This window comes from Lissotriton vulgaris, chromosome 7 (genome assembly GCF_964263255.1).
Source record: "Lissotriton vulgaris chromosome 7, aLisVul1.2, whole genome shotgun sequence".
Classification (NCBI taxonomy): Eukaryota; Metazoa; Chordata; class Amphibia; order Caudata; family Salamandridae; genus Lissotriton; species Lissotriton vulgaris.
This window is the reverse complement of record NC_141695.1, coordinates 1,327,034,782-1,327,053,431: the sequence shown is the minus strand read 5'-3', so window position 1 is coordinate 1,327,053,431 and position 18,650 is coordinate 1,327,034,782.

Below are 18,650 nucleotides of genomic sequence, written 5' to 3'. Positions count from 1 at the left end.
ATGAGGCAGCCACAAGATACAGGGAGACATCACCTGAATCATCTACACCAAGGTCTCTGCCACGAAGAATCAGGATGGCCCATGAGGGTATTTTCCAACCAATAAATAAGCAAATGGCAGAACATCAGGTACAATCTCTCAGAAGGTGAAACAAACTTATTACTGATATGATCATAGAACATCAACGGGCTAAACAGCAAGCTGTCGGACCACGACTTTATGAATTATCAAAAGTCATTCCATATCATTGCTTTCCAGGAGATATGGATGACGGATCCACCATATCGCCAAGGATATTTACGGTTCAATGCCCCAGCCCTCAAAAGAGTAAGATTTGGCCATCTGTATTGAGGCCTGGTGATCTACGCAAACATCATCTGCACAAATTCAGTCCATTTAGTGGCCTTAACAACACAGGAATCCATTGGTATAAAAATCTCCACCATAAAGGGGCCTCAGGGAATAGGCACCAGGATATAGTAATAATAGGCACCTACATACATCCTAACAGGAAATCTAACGATGCAAAACAAGTGGCCAATTTCGTAGAGTCTTGCATGAGCGAAGTCAATACACCAGATATGAGACTGACAGGAGACTTTAATTTACATCTACTTGGCCCATCAAAAGCAGAGGAAGTTTCTATTAGCCAGTTATGGAACATCCCGTAACAGGGAACCAATTCAACAGCAGCTCCCTCAAAAATTGAACATCTCATGCTGCAAGTAGCGAATGGGAGAAGTACAGGCAATACACCCCCTGCATTCACTTATCAATCATCAATAAAAAATCCAATGCTTTGTGTCCTTTAAAGAAATCTTCTCATTTAGTATGGGCGATAAAGTTGATAGCGATTACCCGCCCCAGGAACTTATATTGCGCAAAAATATCCCAAGATGAACTAAATGGAAGGGCCTACCAAGCAAAACTTCTACAATCAACTTTAGGAAAATAAAATTCATGCAAGCAACGCAAGATAACTTCCAAGAAGCTGCTAAATTTCTATTTCAATCACGGGAAGGGGACAACGAAATAGAGAAATGGACAAATTATACACATGCCTTGGCAACATCTTCCTCTGCCCCAATTAAATCTAAACCACAGCAGGGTTACAGAGGTCACACTAACTTCACCATGCTGCAAAAGAGCAAGATAAAATCCATCAAAAATAGCATCAACTACTCTTTGCGGCAGGTGCGCCAGTCTCCAACCAACATCACAAAACTAGCTGAATTGCGACAGCAGAAAACACGACTAAAGCAAGCAATTTGGGAAGCCAGGCATGACAACGAGGATATCCTATGGGCGGAACTGCATGCGGTCTCTAAGTTGAAAAACAGTGCGAGATTTTGGGAAACAATAAAAAGATTCACTTATCCAATGCACAAGAGTCTGTCTTCACATATATATCTGAGGAAGACTGGGCCACTGTTCTTGGAAACCCTTTCATCAAGGAAAAACCGTATTGCACATTGAAATTAGCATGGATTCCACACAGCAGCCTATGATTTTGAAGCATCAATCCAACGAGGGAAATGTAACTTCAGAGGAATGGCATGAAGGAGAATTGCTGGGACTCACTCCTTTAAATGATTACATAAAATCAATTAACACATACATCAAGAAGGGAAGGCAAGAAGGGTCACTGGGGCCCAACGGAATTCCACCCATGCTCCATAAACATGACACAGAATATTGGGCAGAGGCACTCAGTCCTCTGTTCCATGGAATAAGAACAACAGGCCTACTCCCTCCATCCTGGCAGACTTCGATATTTTCACCAATTTTTAAATCAGGTGAAAAGATCCAGACTAAGAACTACCGGTCAGTTGCCCTCTTGGACAATGAGGCAAAATACTTTGCCGGCACGCTGCTGGATGAACTGCAACTCTGGGCGGAAGTCAATTCAATCATCCCCCTAAATCAAACTGGCTTCTCTAAATCTGTTGGGACCAAAACAAACATAACAACAATGGCTCTGTTAATCGACAAGGCTGAGATCACAAGAACGCCACTACATTTGTGCTTCATCGATTACCGGGCAGCTTTCAATCATGTGAATTGTCACAAACTTAGGTTGAAACTGTCAGGCTGGGGCATTCCCCAGGCTTTTCTGAACCTGTTAATTAATCTGCACACTAAGACCTGGGTGCAAGTAAAGCTGGGTGACGGGTCAACCCTATCGAAGAAAATTCCAACAACAAAAGGCCTCAAGCAAGGCTGCGTACTGGCCCGACGTTATTTAATCTGTTTCTTGCTGATCTGATCCCGCTATTAAATGCCAGCAATTCACATTCTGCATAGATTGGGAATCTAGTACTACCATGCCTACTCTACGTTGATGACCTAGTATTATTCTGCTAAACAAAGGTGGGTCTACACCGTCTTCTTGATATCACGTTTGAATACTCTGGGGCTAACAACTTAAATATCAACCTGGAAAAAACCAAAACCATGACAATTAAAAAGAACCTTAAGAAAATACTTGTCTGGTTTTGGGACAAGATTAAAAAAAACTCAGTTACAGAGTACAAATATGTGGGGGTGATCATTGACAAAGACAGGCACTTTGTAACCCAAAAAGATACAATTAAAAGGAAAGGCATAGCCCTAGCCACCTCAATGAGAAACCTCAATTCCAAACTGACGGGCCCCTCACTTGCCCCACTGGTTGAAGTTATATGAGCACAACTCCTACCCACAATAACGTACGGGAGCGAGGCACAGAGGGGAAGTGACTTGAAGCTCTTGGATGTTGTGGTCACAAAAGTGTACAGAATAATTTTTGGTTTACCAACACGAGTCTCTCCAGCACAAATTAGGCTTGAGTTTGGTGTTCAAAAACAGACCATTGTAAGAAAAGGTGCCATAGTTATTTTTTGGCCAAAGTAAGGAAATCCAAACCAGGTACCCTAAATTGGCACTTGTGGTCTGAGTTACAGCAGAAAGAGGCATCCTCAGCAACAAAATATTTAGCAACTAGCGTGTCCACTCTAGGTCTTACCGAATTTTGGGCAACTCCTACAAGTCATTGCCGCCTTAAAAAAATTAACAAAGGAAATAGTAAAGAACGAATCTTGGATTGAAGATAAGGCAGCCCTAACAAGGAGGACGCATGGCTGGATGATCTTGAGCTCCTATTCCTCCCTGGCTGCACAAAAGTATCTAGCTTCGGGTTTTGCCAAACATACAAAAATTCAATTTTTAAAATACAGATTAGGCTTACTGCCATGCACAAAGCACTTTCCATATTGGCTGAAAACAAATCTGATCATAAATGTCGTTTATGTGGTACACCGCAGGAAGATATGCTGCATCTCCTCTGCACATGCAATGATCTAACAGAGGAAAGGAGACAGCTTTTAAAACCACTTTTTAACCAGAGAGGTATTTACACACGGAGACAGGCTGGGCTGGCATGTTTTGCACCTGAGGACACGCAGCGTAACTGCCACTTTGTAAAATTCTTAAGACAAGTGGAGAAGAAAATGCCAAGTCAGACCAGCAATACAGCTGACAAGGAAAAGACTGACGCTGCTAAAATAACTGCTTATTCCTTTAATGTACTGTAAACACCATTTGGTTATAATATCTTTTAATTGGTTTTAATATTTTTTTAACAACTGATGACACGCAATGAGATATTTTGTAGCAATGGTTTTAAGTAACTCTGCTAAATAAAAGAAACTTGAAAACACAGCTGTCCAGCAGTAACACTGCCAAACTTGTAAACGGGCCCTAAGAAATTCGAAGTGGGTCAACATAAGACAGACCTGCAGTCACACTCCAATTGTATAACCAGGAATGTAATTTATGTTGAAACATGTCTATGTGATATGGTATATGTTGAGCAGTCTCCACCGATGATCAAACCACGAATTTGTCAGCACTGGAGTGGCATCTAATGTGAAAAGGAGGGAGCACCACTACTAAGCCATTACGCTCAGTCCCACATTGTTTAATGTGTACGTCCGCCCCCTGGCCTTGTTGGCCCGGGAACGTAAGATCTTACTAACATCATATGCGGACGACACGCAACTTATTTTCAACTTCTCCAACAACAATGTGGAGGACCAAATTAAATTCCAGGAAGACATTCTGGCGATCTCAAGGTGGCTATCTAACAACTGCCTTCAGCTTAATGCCTCCAAAACAGAGGTTCTCCTGATGGGCAATGGCACGCAGACTTGGGAAGAGCACTGGTGGCCTCTGGCGCTGGGACCTGCTCCTATACCCAAGGAGTCAGTAAAAAACTTGGGGGTGTTATTGGACAATACACTCAACTTGGAGTCTCATGCTCAAAAAGTGGCAGGCACCTGCTTTGGGCGTCTTCGCTCTCTTAAACCCATTCTGGGTTTTTTTGAGCCTACCACTCGCCAGATCATAGTCCAGGCTTTAGTTTTATCTCACCTGGACTATTGCAATGCCCTCATGCTAGGATCTAACAAGACTGCAATAAATAGGTTGCAAAGAGCACAGAACGCTGCTGCCCGCGTTCTATTTGCTCTACCTAAAACCTGCCACACGTCCCCCCTTCTCCGTCGACTACACTGGCTCCCTATACAACAGCGCATTTACTTTAAAACCCTCTGCCTTACCCACAAAATCCTGTATAATGTTGGCCCCCATACTCTGCAAGGACTGTGCTCTTTCTATACTCCCACGCGTGCACTCCGCTCAGCGGACCTCTCACTGGCCTGTACTGTCAGAATTCGGAGGAGCAGAGCTGGTGGCCGCTCCTTCAGGTATCTGGCCCCTAAGCTCTGGAATTCTATCCCCCCTAAAGCTCGGGCTACTTTAAATCATCTGCAATTTCGAAAACTTATAAAAACTTGGTTGTTTGCATCCATCTAGCACCTCCTGTACCTTCCTGGATCTGACATGTCTGCAAGCGCTGGGACGCCCCGTCGCTGGGGTAGCCATGCGCTATATAAGATCACATAACATAACATATAAGCCCATCATACTGAGAGCGACTCGTGTTCTCTGGTGGTCAAAGTCCAGAACTTGGACACTAGAGGAGGGAGCCTCAACATGCTCCTCTCAATCCGTGAATGCAGGTGGATTGACTGCTTTTGGAGTGAAGCCAATGGACTCCATGATGTATGTGAATTGTGGGGTCCCTCTGCTCCTCTCATCACTTGAAGTATTGATCAAAGCGTTTTGCTACGGACACTAGTGTGTTGATGTATCCTCTATTGTGCACTATCATCCCCTGCACACATTTTCGTGATGTTGATGATTTGATCTAATTATGTACAATAAAAAATTGATAAGTCTTGTAGATGGCCGAGGTGTCTTGAGATCATTGGCTGTTTGCCCTCCCTAATGCCTCACTCAAGTGTCAGCAGTGTATTACTGTTCGAAAGACTTTTTGAGTTATTGTTCCTAGTGTGTTCTATGTGATTTACGATCACTCTTCCAGTGACCGTCGGCAGTAAGAACGCAATGGTGTTCTCTTGAGTCTTATCATCCCTCCAGTATGGCAGTTGGGTATGGGGGTGGTCTAATTTCCTATTTTGGCCACACACTGGAGAGATAAGAGCATTTGATTCATCCCACATGGTAAACTCGAACTTGCAATCACAGGATTCACTTGCTGCAGAGTTGTTGTTGGAATCCAGCTAACACTGCCCTGTTTTGATTATTTGAGTGAGTGCATGATTACTTTCTGGATACTTTGTGGCAGTATAGACTATAACTCTGTTCACTGCTCATTGGGTACCGAGAAAGGTGACAATGTTTCACTAGGTTGGAGTGCTTTCAGACGGAATGCACAGGGGGTTGATTTCTTTGCTCTGAGCTTGGTGACCGCACGGTTGATTGCAGATGATGTGTGCCCCTCTAATTGCATGAATGCATTAAATATACATTTATTGGCACTGAATGGATACAGTTCGGGGTGCTCTACTGGTCGGGTACACCTGACAGGGATGTTAGGACGCCCATGGGACTTCGATCTTGTGAGATCACCAGCATAGGCACCCTTGGCAGTCTGTGGCCTTTCCCACAATTTGCCTCTACTCTACCATAGAGCAGATTAAGGCAGACAATCATAGGGATATACTCTATGGATTAATATATTTAGTGCAGGATGTGGAGGGATGTTCACCTCTCACTTGCTGTGTTTACTACTGTAGCTTCCCTATTTACACGCTGAGAGAGAGTGAGCAGACTCCTCAGGGTCATGGATTCAATGCACATTACAAGGTAGGTCCTGCTCTGGTTCCATTGTCAGTACCATTAATTGGGCTGACGTATAGTGTGTACTGATTGGCATCTATTTGTTATTTCCATTGGCAAAGTAGAGAGTCTCACGTCCTGCGGAAACCCTCAAAAACATTAGGAAGGCTTAAAATGTTGACTACATACAGAGCCTATGTCTTGAATTAATCATTCTTGTTGAACATGCATAATGTGAAATTGAGTTACTGTTATGGAGAATATAATTTGAGATTTTGCTTTGAGAACGACTTGCTGAAATCTGTTCATGACAAAAATAAGGGTGGACTAATTGGTGAACAGGGTTGAGATGTGACATACACCTGTTAAGTGGATGAGACCCACTGAACCACTGTTTGTTCTCAGTATTTTAAAAAGAGACACACACAAACATATTAGATATCAGATAACACCAGAAGAATTAAATGAAGACATATCAATCACTCTTTCAAAACATTCTCATTTACCAAAGAATGCCCTGTTCAATTATAAACCAACTATGCATGTACATTTATTCAGTGCAGGTAGTATTTGGGCAAAAAAACAATTTCTTGTTTTGGTGGTGTACATTTTTGCTCCACTCCCTCTGGACATTAATTCATCTAGTCTTCCATCAGTGATTATAAAAACACTTGGGCACCTTTTGCAAGACAGAAAAATAATATCTAAAGACACAAAAAAGACCCACCTATACATTACATGAACACACACACACACATATATAGATGTGTGTGTGTGTATATATATATATATATATATATATATATATATATATATATATATATTCACTGAAAAAACCATAGGTTTCAGGCCTTTCCAGTGTGTCAAGGATTGCCAGAGACTGTTGTTCCTGCCTGGCTGCCTTCTTCCTCGCCCTTCACCTTTCGCGACACCCGCTGCGCGGGTGCCGCTCAGCTGTTCCCCGGGCCGGTCTCCCGCTGGTGTGAGCGGCTCTGCGGTCGGTAGAGAGCACACGCGCTCCCAGTAGAGGACAGGCCGGGTGAGCAATCTTAAAGTGCCAGCAACGCGTTGAGCCTGCCGGGGGACTGCGAGGTCCAGCAGCCTCTGCTCTACACAGCTGGTGCCTCTTCCCCCGGCGGCCACGCCCCCACAGCCTCCAGCATATCAATCGCTGTTTCCATCGGCTGTGGTGGGTGCTTACCAGCGGTCTTTCCAGTGTGTCAAGGATTGCCAGAGACTGTTGTTCCTGCCTGGCTGCCTTCTTCCTCGCCCTTCACCTTTCGCGACACCCGCTGCGCGGGTGCCGCTCAGCTGTTCCCCGGGCCGGTCTCCCGCTGGTGTGAGCGGCTCTGCGGTCGGCAGAGAGCACACGCGCTCCCAGTAGAGGACAGGCCGGGTGAGCAATCTTAAAGTGCCAGCAACGCGTTGAGCCTGCCGGGGGACTGCAAGGTCCAGCAGCCTCTGCTCTACACAGCTGGTGCCTCTTCCCCCGGCGGCCACGCCCCCAGCCTCCAGCATATCAATCGCTGTTTCCATCGGCTGTGGTGGGTGCTTACCAGCGGTCTTTCCAGTGTGTCAAGGATTGCCAGAGACTGTTGTTCCTGCCTGGCTGCCTTCTTCCTCGCCCTTCACCTTTCGCGACACCCGCTGCGCGGGTGCCGCTCAGCTGTTCCCCGGGCCGGTCTCCCGCTGGTGTGAGCGGCTCTGCGGTCGGCAGAGAGCACACGCGCTCCCAGTAGAGGACAGGCCGGGTGAGCAATCTTAAAGTGCCAGCAACGCGTTGAGCCTGCCGGGGGACTGCGAGGTCCAGCAGCCTCTGCTCTACACAGCTGGTGCCTCTTCCCCCGGCGGCCACGCCCCCAGCCTCCAGCATATCAATCGCTGTTTCCATCGGCTGTGGTGGGTGCTTACCAGCGGTCTTTCCAGTGTGTCAAGGATTGCCAGAGACTGTTGTTCCTGCCTGGCTGCCTTCTTCCTCGCCCTTCACCTTTCGCGACACCCGCTGCGCGGGTGCCGCTCAGCTGTTCCCCGGGCCGGTCTCCCGTTGGTGTGAGCGGCTCTGCGGTCGGCAGAGAGCACACGCGCTCCCAGTAGAGGACAGGCCGGGTGAGCAATCTTAAAGTGCCAGCAACGCGTTGAGCCTGCCGGGGGACTGCGAGGTCCAGCAGCCTCTGCTCTACACAGCTGGTGCCTCTTCCCCCGGCGGCCACGCCCCCAACCTCCTCGTATATTCTGACTCGTGCACTCCCGCATCGCGGGACGCAGGCCGGGGCGAAGACCGGGCAAAGAGCGGGCCGTTTGAGGCCGTTCGAGTACGAGAGAGTCCGGTCCGGGCCCTGTCTCTTGTCTGCCATACCGAGGTGTCTGAAACATTACCAACATGACCACAAGGGAAACTAGGAGTAAAACATCTTCCCTGGCGGCGGCGGAAGTTGTCAAAGGCCCTATCGACACCTACTTTGCCAAAGCGGGTTCTCTCCTGATTGAAGAAATTGAGGTCCTCGAGCGAAGAATCTCCCAAGAAATAGACTGGGTAAGGAGATCTTCAATGGGCCCGATGGCTCAAGCTAGAACACCTGAAGATAGATCGGGTTTACCTACTAGTAACAGCATTGACCAGGTAACCCGCTCACTATCTAATTCCACAACTAATAACCCAGAGTTTACCATCGAGGCTCCGAGCGATCTTGAGGATATGAGCCTCATGGCTCTACCTAATTCCCAAATCATCCAACCGCTCCCAACAGAGAACACAGACGCAGCTAAAGTCACAGAACCTAATAAAGATAGAAATAGGGGGACTAGAGAGGGGGCCATACCAAAAAAAAGGAAGCAGGGTACACCAAATATAGACGATGATAAGATCAAAGCACCCACACCAAAAAAACCTAGAGGTAAAGGGGGGAAGGGGGCCACTTCTGCACCAATGCTAGAAAGATCAGTAATGCCAACTTCACCCAGCACTGTCAACCAAACTACACTACCACAGTCCACTAATAATGTGCAACTAGATACTACCTCTGATGACATTACACTAGAGGATATAGGCACTCTCCTCAGGTCCTTGCTAAGTCCCCTCGAGGCTAGACTGATCAAAATCGAAGCGAGATTAGTCACCATCGAAAAGGCCACAGTGCAATTGGCCGACTCTAGGAAAACTGATAACATTGGGACAAAGATAGCGAAAGAGGGGTTGTGTCCTAAACCCCCTAGGGGCAATGGACCCCCCACAGCAATAAACAATAAGCCCCCCCTTACAAACCCCAAACCAACTCAATCCATATCTAACAATACTACGCAACCACCTGAAGCCAACAAGGCCCCTACCTTAACATCACAAACTGCGACTGCCACTCCAAAAACAAACTCGGCAGTAAAAGATAAGGCCTTGCCACCGACTAACACCAAAGGTAATCCACCACAGACTAGAGAGAAACTTAACCCCAAACGTAGATCTAAGCCTATAAATCTCCCTCCTGAGGTAGCACCCTACACCCTAGTTTTGGCAGGGGTACCGGAATTAAACCACTCCACTTTCGAATCTATGACTTCACTGAAGAACAAAGTCATTAATTGGCTCTCGGAAAACAGACCACTTCCGAGAGGAACAACAAGTGACATTTCTATGGCTAGGAGGGTACCGTGGGTGGGCTATACAGAGAAATCAATCAGGGGAGACTGTATTCTGGTCACTTTTAGAGACCCGAACACTGCCGCGTACATTTGTACTTGGGCTCCCGATGAGGACTCTGGTACCGTCGTTCAACCACTCCCTCTTTCATTTTTCTACCCCTCCAATCTCTACAATACAGAGGACTACAGATGGGGGTATCACCAAGAGCTGTTGGAGGGTAGGGAAAACTGTTACAGGGAGAGATTGGACCATCAGCAACACAGGGGAAGACCATTAGAACAGTTTTCTTCATACGGGAACGAGGCTGGCTGGGAAACTGTCCCGAGAAGGAGGGGGGGGGGTGGTGCCCACATGAGAGGAATCCCTGGGCCTTACAGAATACACTACCCTGCCTATCTCGCTACGCACAACAGATATAGCAGCCTAGAAACAGTGGACTGACAGGAGGTTGAGGAGCGGAATGCTCTAATGGCAGTTCCCACGAATGAGAGTAGGACATCTCCCGATTCACCCAGCATAGTTGAACTCAGTCAAGTTTGTGGTACGACGAATTTAATTACACCCACTGTCAATAAGCCTACGGGCATGAATTATCCCCCTACAATCCAACAGGCGCCCATAGAGCTTACCTCCAATAACTCCGCCATTCCTGGTCAAGCAACTACTGCTCTAGCACAAATAATAGTGACCTCTTGGAACGTGGCAGGCCTTGCTAGTAAAATTGACTGCACAGAGTGGGGCTCTTATATTAGCTCTAAAAACATACTTCTCTTTCAAGAGACCTGGGCGCGTGAGGAAATATCCTTCCCGGGCTTTGCCTCCTTCTTTAAAGCTGCCAAATGGGGGGGAAGGGGCAGGCCATCAGGGGGGCTCACGACATGGGTAGCTACGGACCTAGGATGTCAGGCCTCTTATCTAGAAACCGCCTCGGACGACCTATTGGCTGTTCTACTTGAGTGGCCTGACTCCACGAAGCTGCTAGTTATCAATATTTACTCAAGGCCAGTACCAATGCACAAAGAATCAGGTACTATAGATGAGTTAGCAGGGCTTTTAGAAGACATCCCATGTGAACTCGCATGCCTGGTAGGAGGGGATTTTAACTGTCATTACGAACCCCTGCCTGGACTGCGTGATGGTCCCTCCCATGAGGAAGACTCATGCTGGCTCATCCCAGAGACGGTGGCACCACCTCCGAGGGCTTGGACTCCCCTGGCCCTGCAGATAACTGCCTTTACCCTCAATCTAGGTCTAAGGGCCTGTAATGGCCGTTGTAAATCAGACATACCCAGCCTTTATACCTATAACAAAACTGGCAGTGAATCTAGACTGGACTACATAATGATTAAACTATTTATGTGGCCAGCAATAGTCGACTTCCAAGTCACTGAAAGAATGGACAGTGACCATAACGCACTGGAATTGACTCTTTCCCTGCCCGGGGGTGAGGCTACACCCCACGGATCAGGCAAAGACAAGGAGGGCCTCCTACTAGAAAACAATCGGAGGAAAGTCAAGTGGGAGAAACTGGCTAACAGTCTAGACAGGATACCCCGGCTATATGAACGGATCATCCCCTTCTTGGAGATTGCCTTCCAGGTAGGGAATGAGGTCCAAGACAATGCTAGCAGAGATAAGCTTGCACAAATACATGCCAATATGATTAATTCCTTAGAAGAGGACTTATTTTCTTCCTCAGGGAAAAGGAAAGGTCCCACGCCCAAGATGTCCTGGTACAACGCCACCTGTAGGGAAGCTAAAACCCTCTTGCTACACGCCATAAAAGAACGCCTTAACAGAGAAGAAATCCGTGCCAGGAGAAAAGCGTATAAAACTCTCCTGGAGAACGCCCGGGCTGAATGGGACCATGACTATTGGGAAAATCTCACCAAAGCACTAACAACTAGAGATTCCCGCAAATTTTGGCGTATAGTCGCGAATGGCACGGAGGACCTATCCTCCGCAATAGAGCCCAATATATCCCCTCTGGTGTGGCAAAGTCATTTTGAAGCCTTGTATGCGGAGGGAGGGGGGGATCAAAACACTGACATAATAACATACACATCCAGCGCCATTGGAGCTCCCTTTAATGAAAAAGAAGTGAGGGATGCCATAAAAGGTTTAGCTGCAGGGAAGGCCCCGGGACTAGACGGGGTGCCAGGGGACTTGTTCAAACAAGAACCTGGGATATGGGCACCTTACCTCACACTGATATTCAATGCCATCTTGGGGGGAATGGAGGTGCCCGATACTTGGAGGGGAGCTGAGGTGGTTCCAATTTATAAAAAGGGATCCCCTCTGCTTCCCTCGAACTATCGACCTATTAGTCTCATCGACATATCCCAGAAACTCTTTGGTAGACTGATCTTGAATCGTTTACAGGCCTGGATAGAAGAGATGGACATCCTGTCCCCCTACCAGGCAGGTTTCAGGCAGGGTGTCTCGACCATAGACCAAATCTTCAGGTTAAATCTACTCTACTGGAGAACAGCTGTAATCGAGGGCGGCAGTCTATATACCATCTTTGTAGACTTACGTGCCGCCTTCGATTTGGTACCCAGAGCGAGGCTGTGGAAGGTCATGGAAGAGCTAAACGTCCCCGGGGACATTTTGGCAATCCTGATGAGACTCCACTGCAACAACTATGCCCGCGTAAGGTGTGGCAAAGGTGGCAAGCTAACCGAAAGGTTCCCCGTTCGCAGAGGGGTGAGACAGGGCTGCGTGCTCGCACCGACCCTGTTTTGCCTCTTTGTGAACGGGGTTGTTGCCCACCTAAACAGGATTGCCAACACCGATGCCCCAAAGTTGACAGGCAGCAGGGTGCCTGCAATTATGTTTGCAGATGACACCCTGCTGCTGTCTAAATCCCCTATGGGAATCCAACGCATCTTAGATGGCTTTCTGGAGTTTTGCTCCGAACGTGGATTGGAGATCAACCCACAAAAAACTAAATTTATGATCTTAAATCCAAACCCCCATAACCGAGCCCCTCCCAGGCTAGGCAATGTCCAATTAGAACGTGTGCATAATATTGAATACTTGGGGATTACTCTAAATGAACATCTAACTTGGACGACTCACCAAACCAAAGTGACCATCAAACTGGCTCAGTTGGCGGGTGGCACGATGCGTCTGGCGAATAAATCTTCTTATCGCCCACTATCCCCAATTATTCATATTTACAAAACCCAGGCCCGGGCGGGTGTCACATATGGGGGTGAATTGTGGGGGCATTCCAAACTCCCAAAATTACAGCTAATTGAAAATAAATTCCTGAGACAGGTTGTCGCTCTACCTCAGAGCACCCCTCTACTCCCCCTCAGACTAGACCTGGGAATTCGATCTATAACAGAAGAGCTGGGACTCAAACCGCTAACTTTTTGGAGGCGCCTGTGGTGTAGCCCAGACCTTACAAGCTACAGAGAGGAATTACAGGAATTTCTAGAGCTAAGGAACGCCAAACGAATTCCGTGGATGATTTATGTCAGGGCAACGCTTGAGGAGATGGGTTTCCCGGAACTATGGAGGGATCCCCTAAACTTTTGTGTAAAGACTCCAAAGAAAGTACTCGTGAGAGCATACTATGAATTGATGTTGACAAAAGCCATTGATGCCACGAGAGAAGGATCCTTGACACATTCGTTCCTCAAAGCGAAAGACTCTTACCATCTTGAAAGTGCTCTTGACTCAATCTCCCCTACACTAACGAGAAAATTATTTCTACAGTGGAGGTATGGATGCCTCCCTCTAGCTTCATTCACAGCGTCATGGCAATCACGATCCACCACAGAACTCTGCCCAGTGTGTGCTCATCAGAAAGAAGACGATGTTCATGCCGTCTTCTTCTGCAAGGGCTACGAGAGGAGTAGGAGATACTGGCTAGTCCCGCTACTTAAAAACTTGGGCTTCAGATCTTTTCAACCTGCCTATAGAATTTTAAAGTCAGACCTCTCTCCCATTGTGGTTTTCGCCCTTTCAAAATTTTTGACCTCCATGTGGTTCATCCGGAATCGAGCGTTGAAAAGACTTACATAACAGTACCCCGGAAATTTTTACTGCTTTTATCGTACCCCATGCTTCCCTTTTCTTAAAATGTTCTGAATCATTGGATCACACTATGTTTAATCATTTTTTACTGTGTACAAATACTATGCATCTTTTATGATCTGTGATCGAAATAAAGATTTTTGAAAGAAGAAAGTTAGGAATTAGCATTTAAAAAAACCATTGAAATTACTCCTATATAGTTAGTTGTACTAACTATATTTCGCGCACCCGCAATCCACTGCTGATGATGTCACATATTACATCATTCATGACATGGTCAGTGACATCACTGATGACATCACTGATGACATCATGGAGTGACTGTATGTTTCTGTAAAGTTTAAATATGTTTTACATATTGAAGAATGAGAGGATGTATAAGTGTCTGGATGAAGGATTTAGTAGGTGCGTGACTGACTGTATGAGTGAGTGATTAATTTTGTCTTACTGAATGCATGGGTTAGTGACTAAACTCTATGAATGTGTGCATCAGTATGTCTGTTGTTGTGTAAGCTGCTGCTGCATGTGTTGATCAGTAGCTATATGAGTGGCTATATGGGTTATTGATTGGTTGCCCAAGTATTTGTATGGAAGACTGAGTGTGTGTGTGGGTGGCTGGGAGGTGTGTGACTCTGTGCATAGATGTGTGAGCAGTTGATTCACTAGGTGTATGGGTTCAAGAGTGCATGTGGAAACAGGTGTATTGTCGGTTGACTGTGTGCATGTGTGTGTTGGTGAGTGAATGGATATCTCAGTGCTACATGTCCAAGTAAGTACATATGTAAAACACAGTGCATGTGAGAGTTGGCATATATAAATGACTATACATGAGAGCCAGTGATTGTGCGAGTGGCTGTATGGATCATTGTGCACTTGTATCAGTGATTGTATAAGAGAGTAAGTATGTGTTAGTATATGTTTGAATAAGTAAGGTGTTGTATGTATAACTGTATAGATGAGGAAATGGAAGTGTGATTGATTCTTTGCATGACTGACTAGGTGTGTGAGTAACTCCATGGATGAGTGGCAGTGTGTGAGTGTCTGTATAGGGGTATGAGTGCATATGTTAGTGTTGTATTGATGAGTGACTGTATGTATGAGTGATTCTATGGGTGAATAAGTGGATGTGTGTGTAAACCTAGCAATCAGTGAGTGCGTATGTAGTAACTTGGAGAAGATCTTATGATCCTGCCCTGAAAACCCTGTATTTCGCCAAACTTAAGCCCTACCATAGGGCAATTTGCAGAAACACTGGCCGCATTCTATGCGCAGGAATTTCTAGCCAGCACCAATCCATCTAAACTAATATTCAAGGTTTTGAAAGACCTCATGAATAAAAGAGCTACCTCGGCAGAGATCTGCACTGACTCCCATTGCGAGAATTTGGCAACTTTCTTCCTGGAGAAAGTGCAGAAAATATACCGAGGTTTTGATATATGTCGGCCGGATCCAGAGCTAGTTGACCCTAATCTCCTGGGGTATGACACCCTGACCACTCTACCTGATTTGTCCACTGAGGCCTTTGACAAACTTAGCCTCAGCGTTAAATCAGGTTCTCCTCTGGACCCGCTGAAGCCAGCTCTCATTAGTACTCTTTCTCCGCTGTGCCTTGCTCCCATAATAAATCTCATCAACATGTCATTGTCAACTGGAACGGTTCCATCTTCATGGAAGCAGGCGGTAGTCACTCCTATCCTAAAAAAGGCAAATTCCGACCCTCTTTTGCCAGAAAACTACCGCCCCATATGTTTACTGCCTTGGATGGCTAAAGTCACCGAAGCCCATGTAAACTCGATCCTGTCCGAACACCTGGCTCGTAATCAGATACTGGACCCCAGCCAGAATGGCTTCCGGCCAGGACACAGTACTGAGACCGCTTTGCTCTTTATTATCGAGCATTTACGCCTGGTGCTTGACTCCGGACGTACAGCAGCGCTCCTGCTATTAGACCTGAGCGCTGCTTTCGATACTGTGTCCCACCAGATACTGATTCAACGCTTAGAGGAAGCCGGAGTAGCAGGCACCGCTCTCCAGTGGTTTCGATCCTTTCTCTCAGATCGAACCTTTAAAGTGGCAATCCCACCCTGCCAATCCACCATCTATCCCTTGGACCTGGGGGTCCCACAGGGTTCTTCATTAAGCCCCACATTGTTCAACCTCTATGTGAAACCGCTAGCTGCAGTCGTCAAACAGTGGGGTCTGACGATGACCTCATATGCGGACGATACGCAGCTGGCGGTGACACTTAGTGGAGACCCTGAAGTGGAGGCCCCCAGATTCCGAGCTGGACTTGTGGCAGTAGCGAGTTGGCTTCGTACTAATTGCCTTCAGTTGAATGCCACCAAAACTGAGGTGCTGGTCTTAGGGAAACATGTCGAGCTATGGGGAAACCAGTGGTGGCCTCCAGAGCTGGGCATTATTCCTATCCCAGCTTCTGGAGTGAAAAACCTAGGAATTTGGCTGGACCCTGCGCTCACCTTCACTGACCACACGAAGAGGGTTGCAGCTACCTGCTACGGTATCTTGCGTGGCATAAGGCCGATTTTGAAATACTTTGATCCCCCCACCAGACAGCTCGTGGTCCAGGCATCAATTCTTTCCCGGCTGGACTACGGTAGCTCGCTGATGATAGGGGTAAACCAGGCTGAGGCATCCAGGCTCCAAAGGGTTCAAAATGCCGCGGCGCGAGCCATTGTGGGTCTTCCCAGACATTGTTCTGTGTCAGGTACCATCTCGGCCCTACACTGGCTACCGGTCAGACAGCGGATCAAGTTTAAGGCACTCTGTCTGGCCTTTAAAATTATGAAATTTTCTTCACCGCCGGCACTGTCCAATCTGCTCACTCCCTACATCCCTCCGAGATCATTAAGATCTGAGGCTCTTCACCTTGCAGTCTCCCCCGTTTTAAACTTAGCAGAATAGGTGGCCGCTCCTACCGGGTGCTTGCCGCGGGACTGTGGAACTCGCTCCCGGTGCACATCCGAGCCCTGAATGATTTGTCCACCTTCAGGCGTGCTATCAAAACTTTTTTGTTTCCCGCTTCCGAGTAGTCGCCTTTTTCTTCTTTTTCCCTTTGTGTGTTATGTTATTGTACCTGTCTAGCGCCAGGACGCCCCTTGGCTGGGGCATCTGTGCGCTATAAAAATATAATTAACATAACATAACATAACATAACTGGTATTGGTGTGTCAATGGTTTCAAGAATGGTAGTCTGGATTTAACACTGGGTGTATCAAAGGTTATATTAGAGTGTAAGGAGGTGCATCATATTATCACATATATTATGTCATCAGTGATGTTACTGACCATGTCATGAATGATGTAATATGTGACATCATCAGCAGTGGATTGCGGGTGCGCGAAATATAGTTGGTACAACTAACTATATAGGAGTAATTTCAATGTTTTTTAAAATGCTAATTCCTAACTATATAAGGCCTTAAACCTATGGTTTTTTCAGTGAATTTGCAAGGTTTTTTAAATGCTAATTTCTAACTATATAAGGCCTGAAACCTATGGTTTTATCAGTGAATTTGCAAGGTTTTTTAAATGCTAATTCTATTAGTGGATAACGTTTAAATATGTTAATATCCTTGTGGGACCACCTGGGCAGCCCTAGGGGGTCAGGGTGTTTCTACCCTGCCCCCTTTTTGCACTCTACACGTTTGTTTTTCTGCTTCTTTTGTGCCTCGGTCTACCTAGCACAAGATGAATGCCAACACTTCCTGGTTAGAATTGTTGACAGCGAATGAGCATGCTGCTTTCCTGTGAAAGGCATGCTGATTGGCTGCCACTGTCTGTCAACACTCCACACCAGGAAGTGTTGGCAGCCATCTTGTGCCTCGGTAAAACCAAGGCACAAGAAAGCAGTGAAACAAAGGTGCACAACACGCAAAGGGGGCAGGGTAGAAGCACCCTAGGCCTGCTCAGGGGGTCCCACAAGGCCCCCCCAGGCCCCACAATTATTTTTCCAGAAAACCGCAGGGGTACACCTGGGGGGGCCTTTTGGGACCCCCTGAGCAGGCCTAGGGGGTCAGGGTGCTTCTACCCTGCCCCCTTTTTGAGTTCTACACGATTGTTTTTCTGCTTTCCTGTGCCTCAGTCTACCGAGGCACAAGATGGCTGCCAACAATTTCTGTTTTGGAGTGTTGACAGACAGTGGCAGCCAATCAGCATGCAGCTCATACTCGGGAAGGTACAGAGTACGGTAAGCTTACAGTGCACTCATGGTGTCCCACCCATAGATATATCATTTGGGAACATTCAACTTTCTCAACAACTACTGGAGCGATTTCCACCAAATATAAAAAAGGCACTACTGCATACCAGTCCCTACCATTTTGCCAAGTTTGGTGTAATTCCATTCAGCCGTTCGGGCTGTAGCCGTGTCTAAAGGTCCTATCAAAAATTGCATTGGGCTACATTTCACATTCAATTTTAAAAAAACTACTGAAAGGATTTACACCAAACATACAAAAGGCACTGCTGCATACCAGTCCCTACCATTTTGCCAAACCTGGTGTAATTCCGTTCAGCCGTTCGAGCTGTAGCCTTGTCAGAATGTCCCTATGGAAATTAACATGGGGAAAACACGTTTTGGGACCACCCTTTTTTCTCGGCCCCCGCTTGAAGAATCCCCCGAAACTTTCAGGGAAGGAGGGGAGCGCATCGAGGCAAATTTAAGGAAAATTACAGGCAGATCCCTCAATTGGCACCAAAGTTATTCCCATAGAATGTTCGGAATTTCCTATGGTAACTAGGTCCTAACTATATATACCTACTGGCG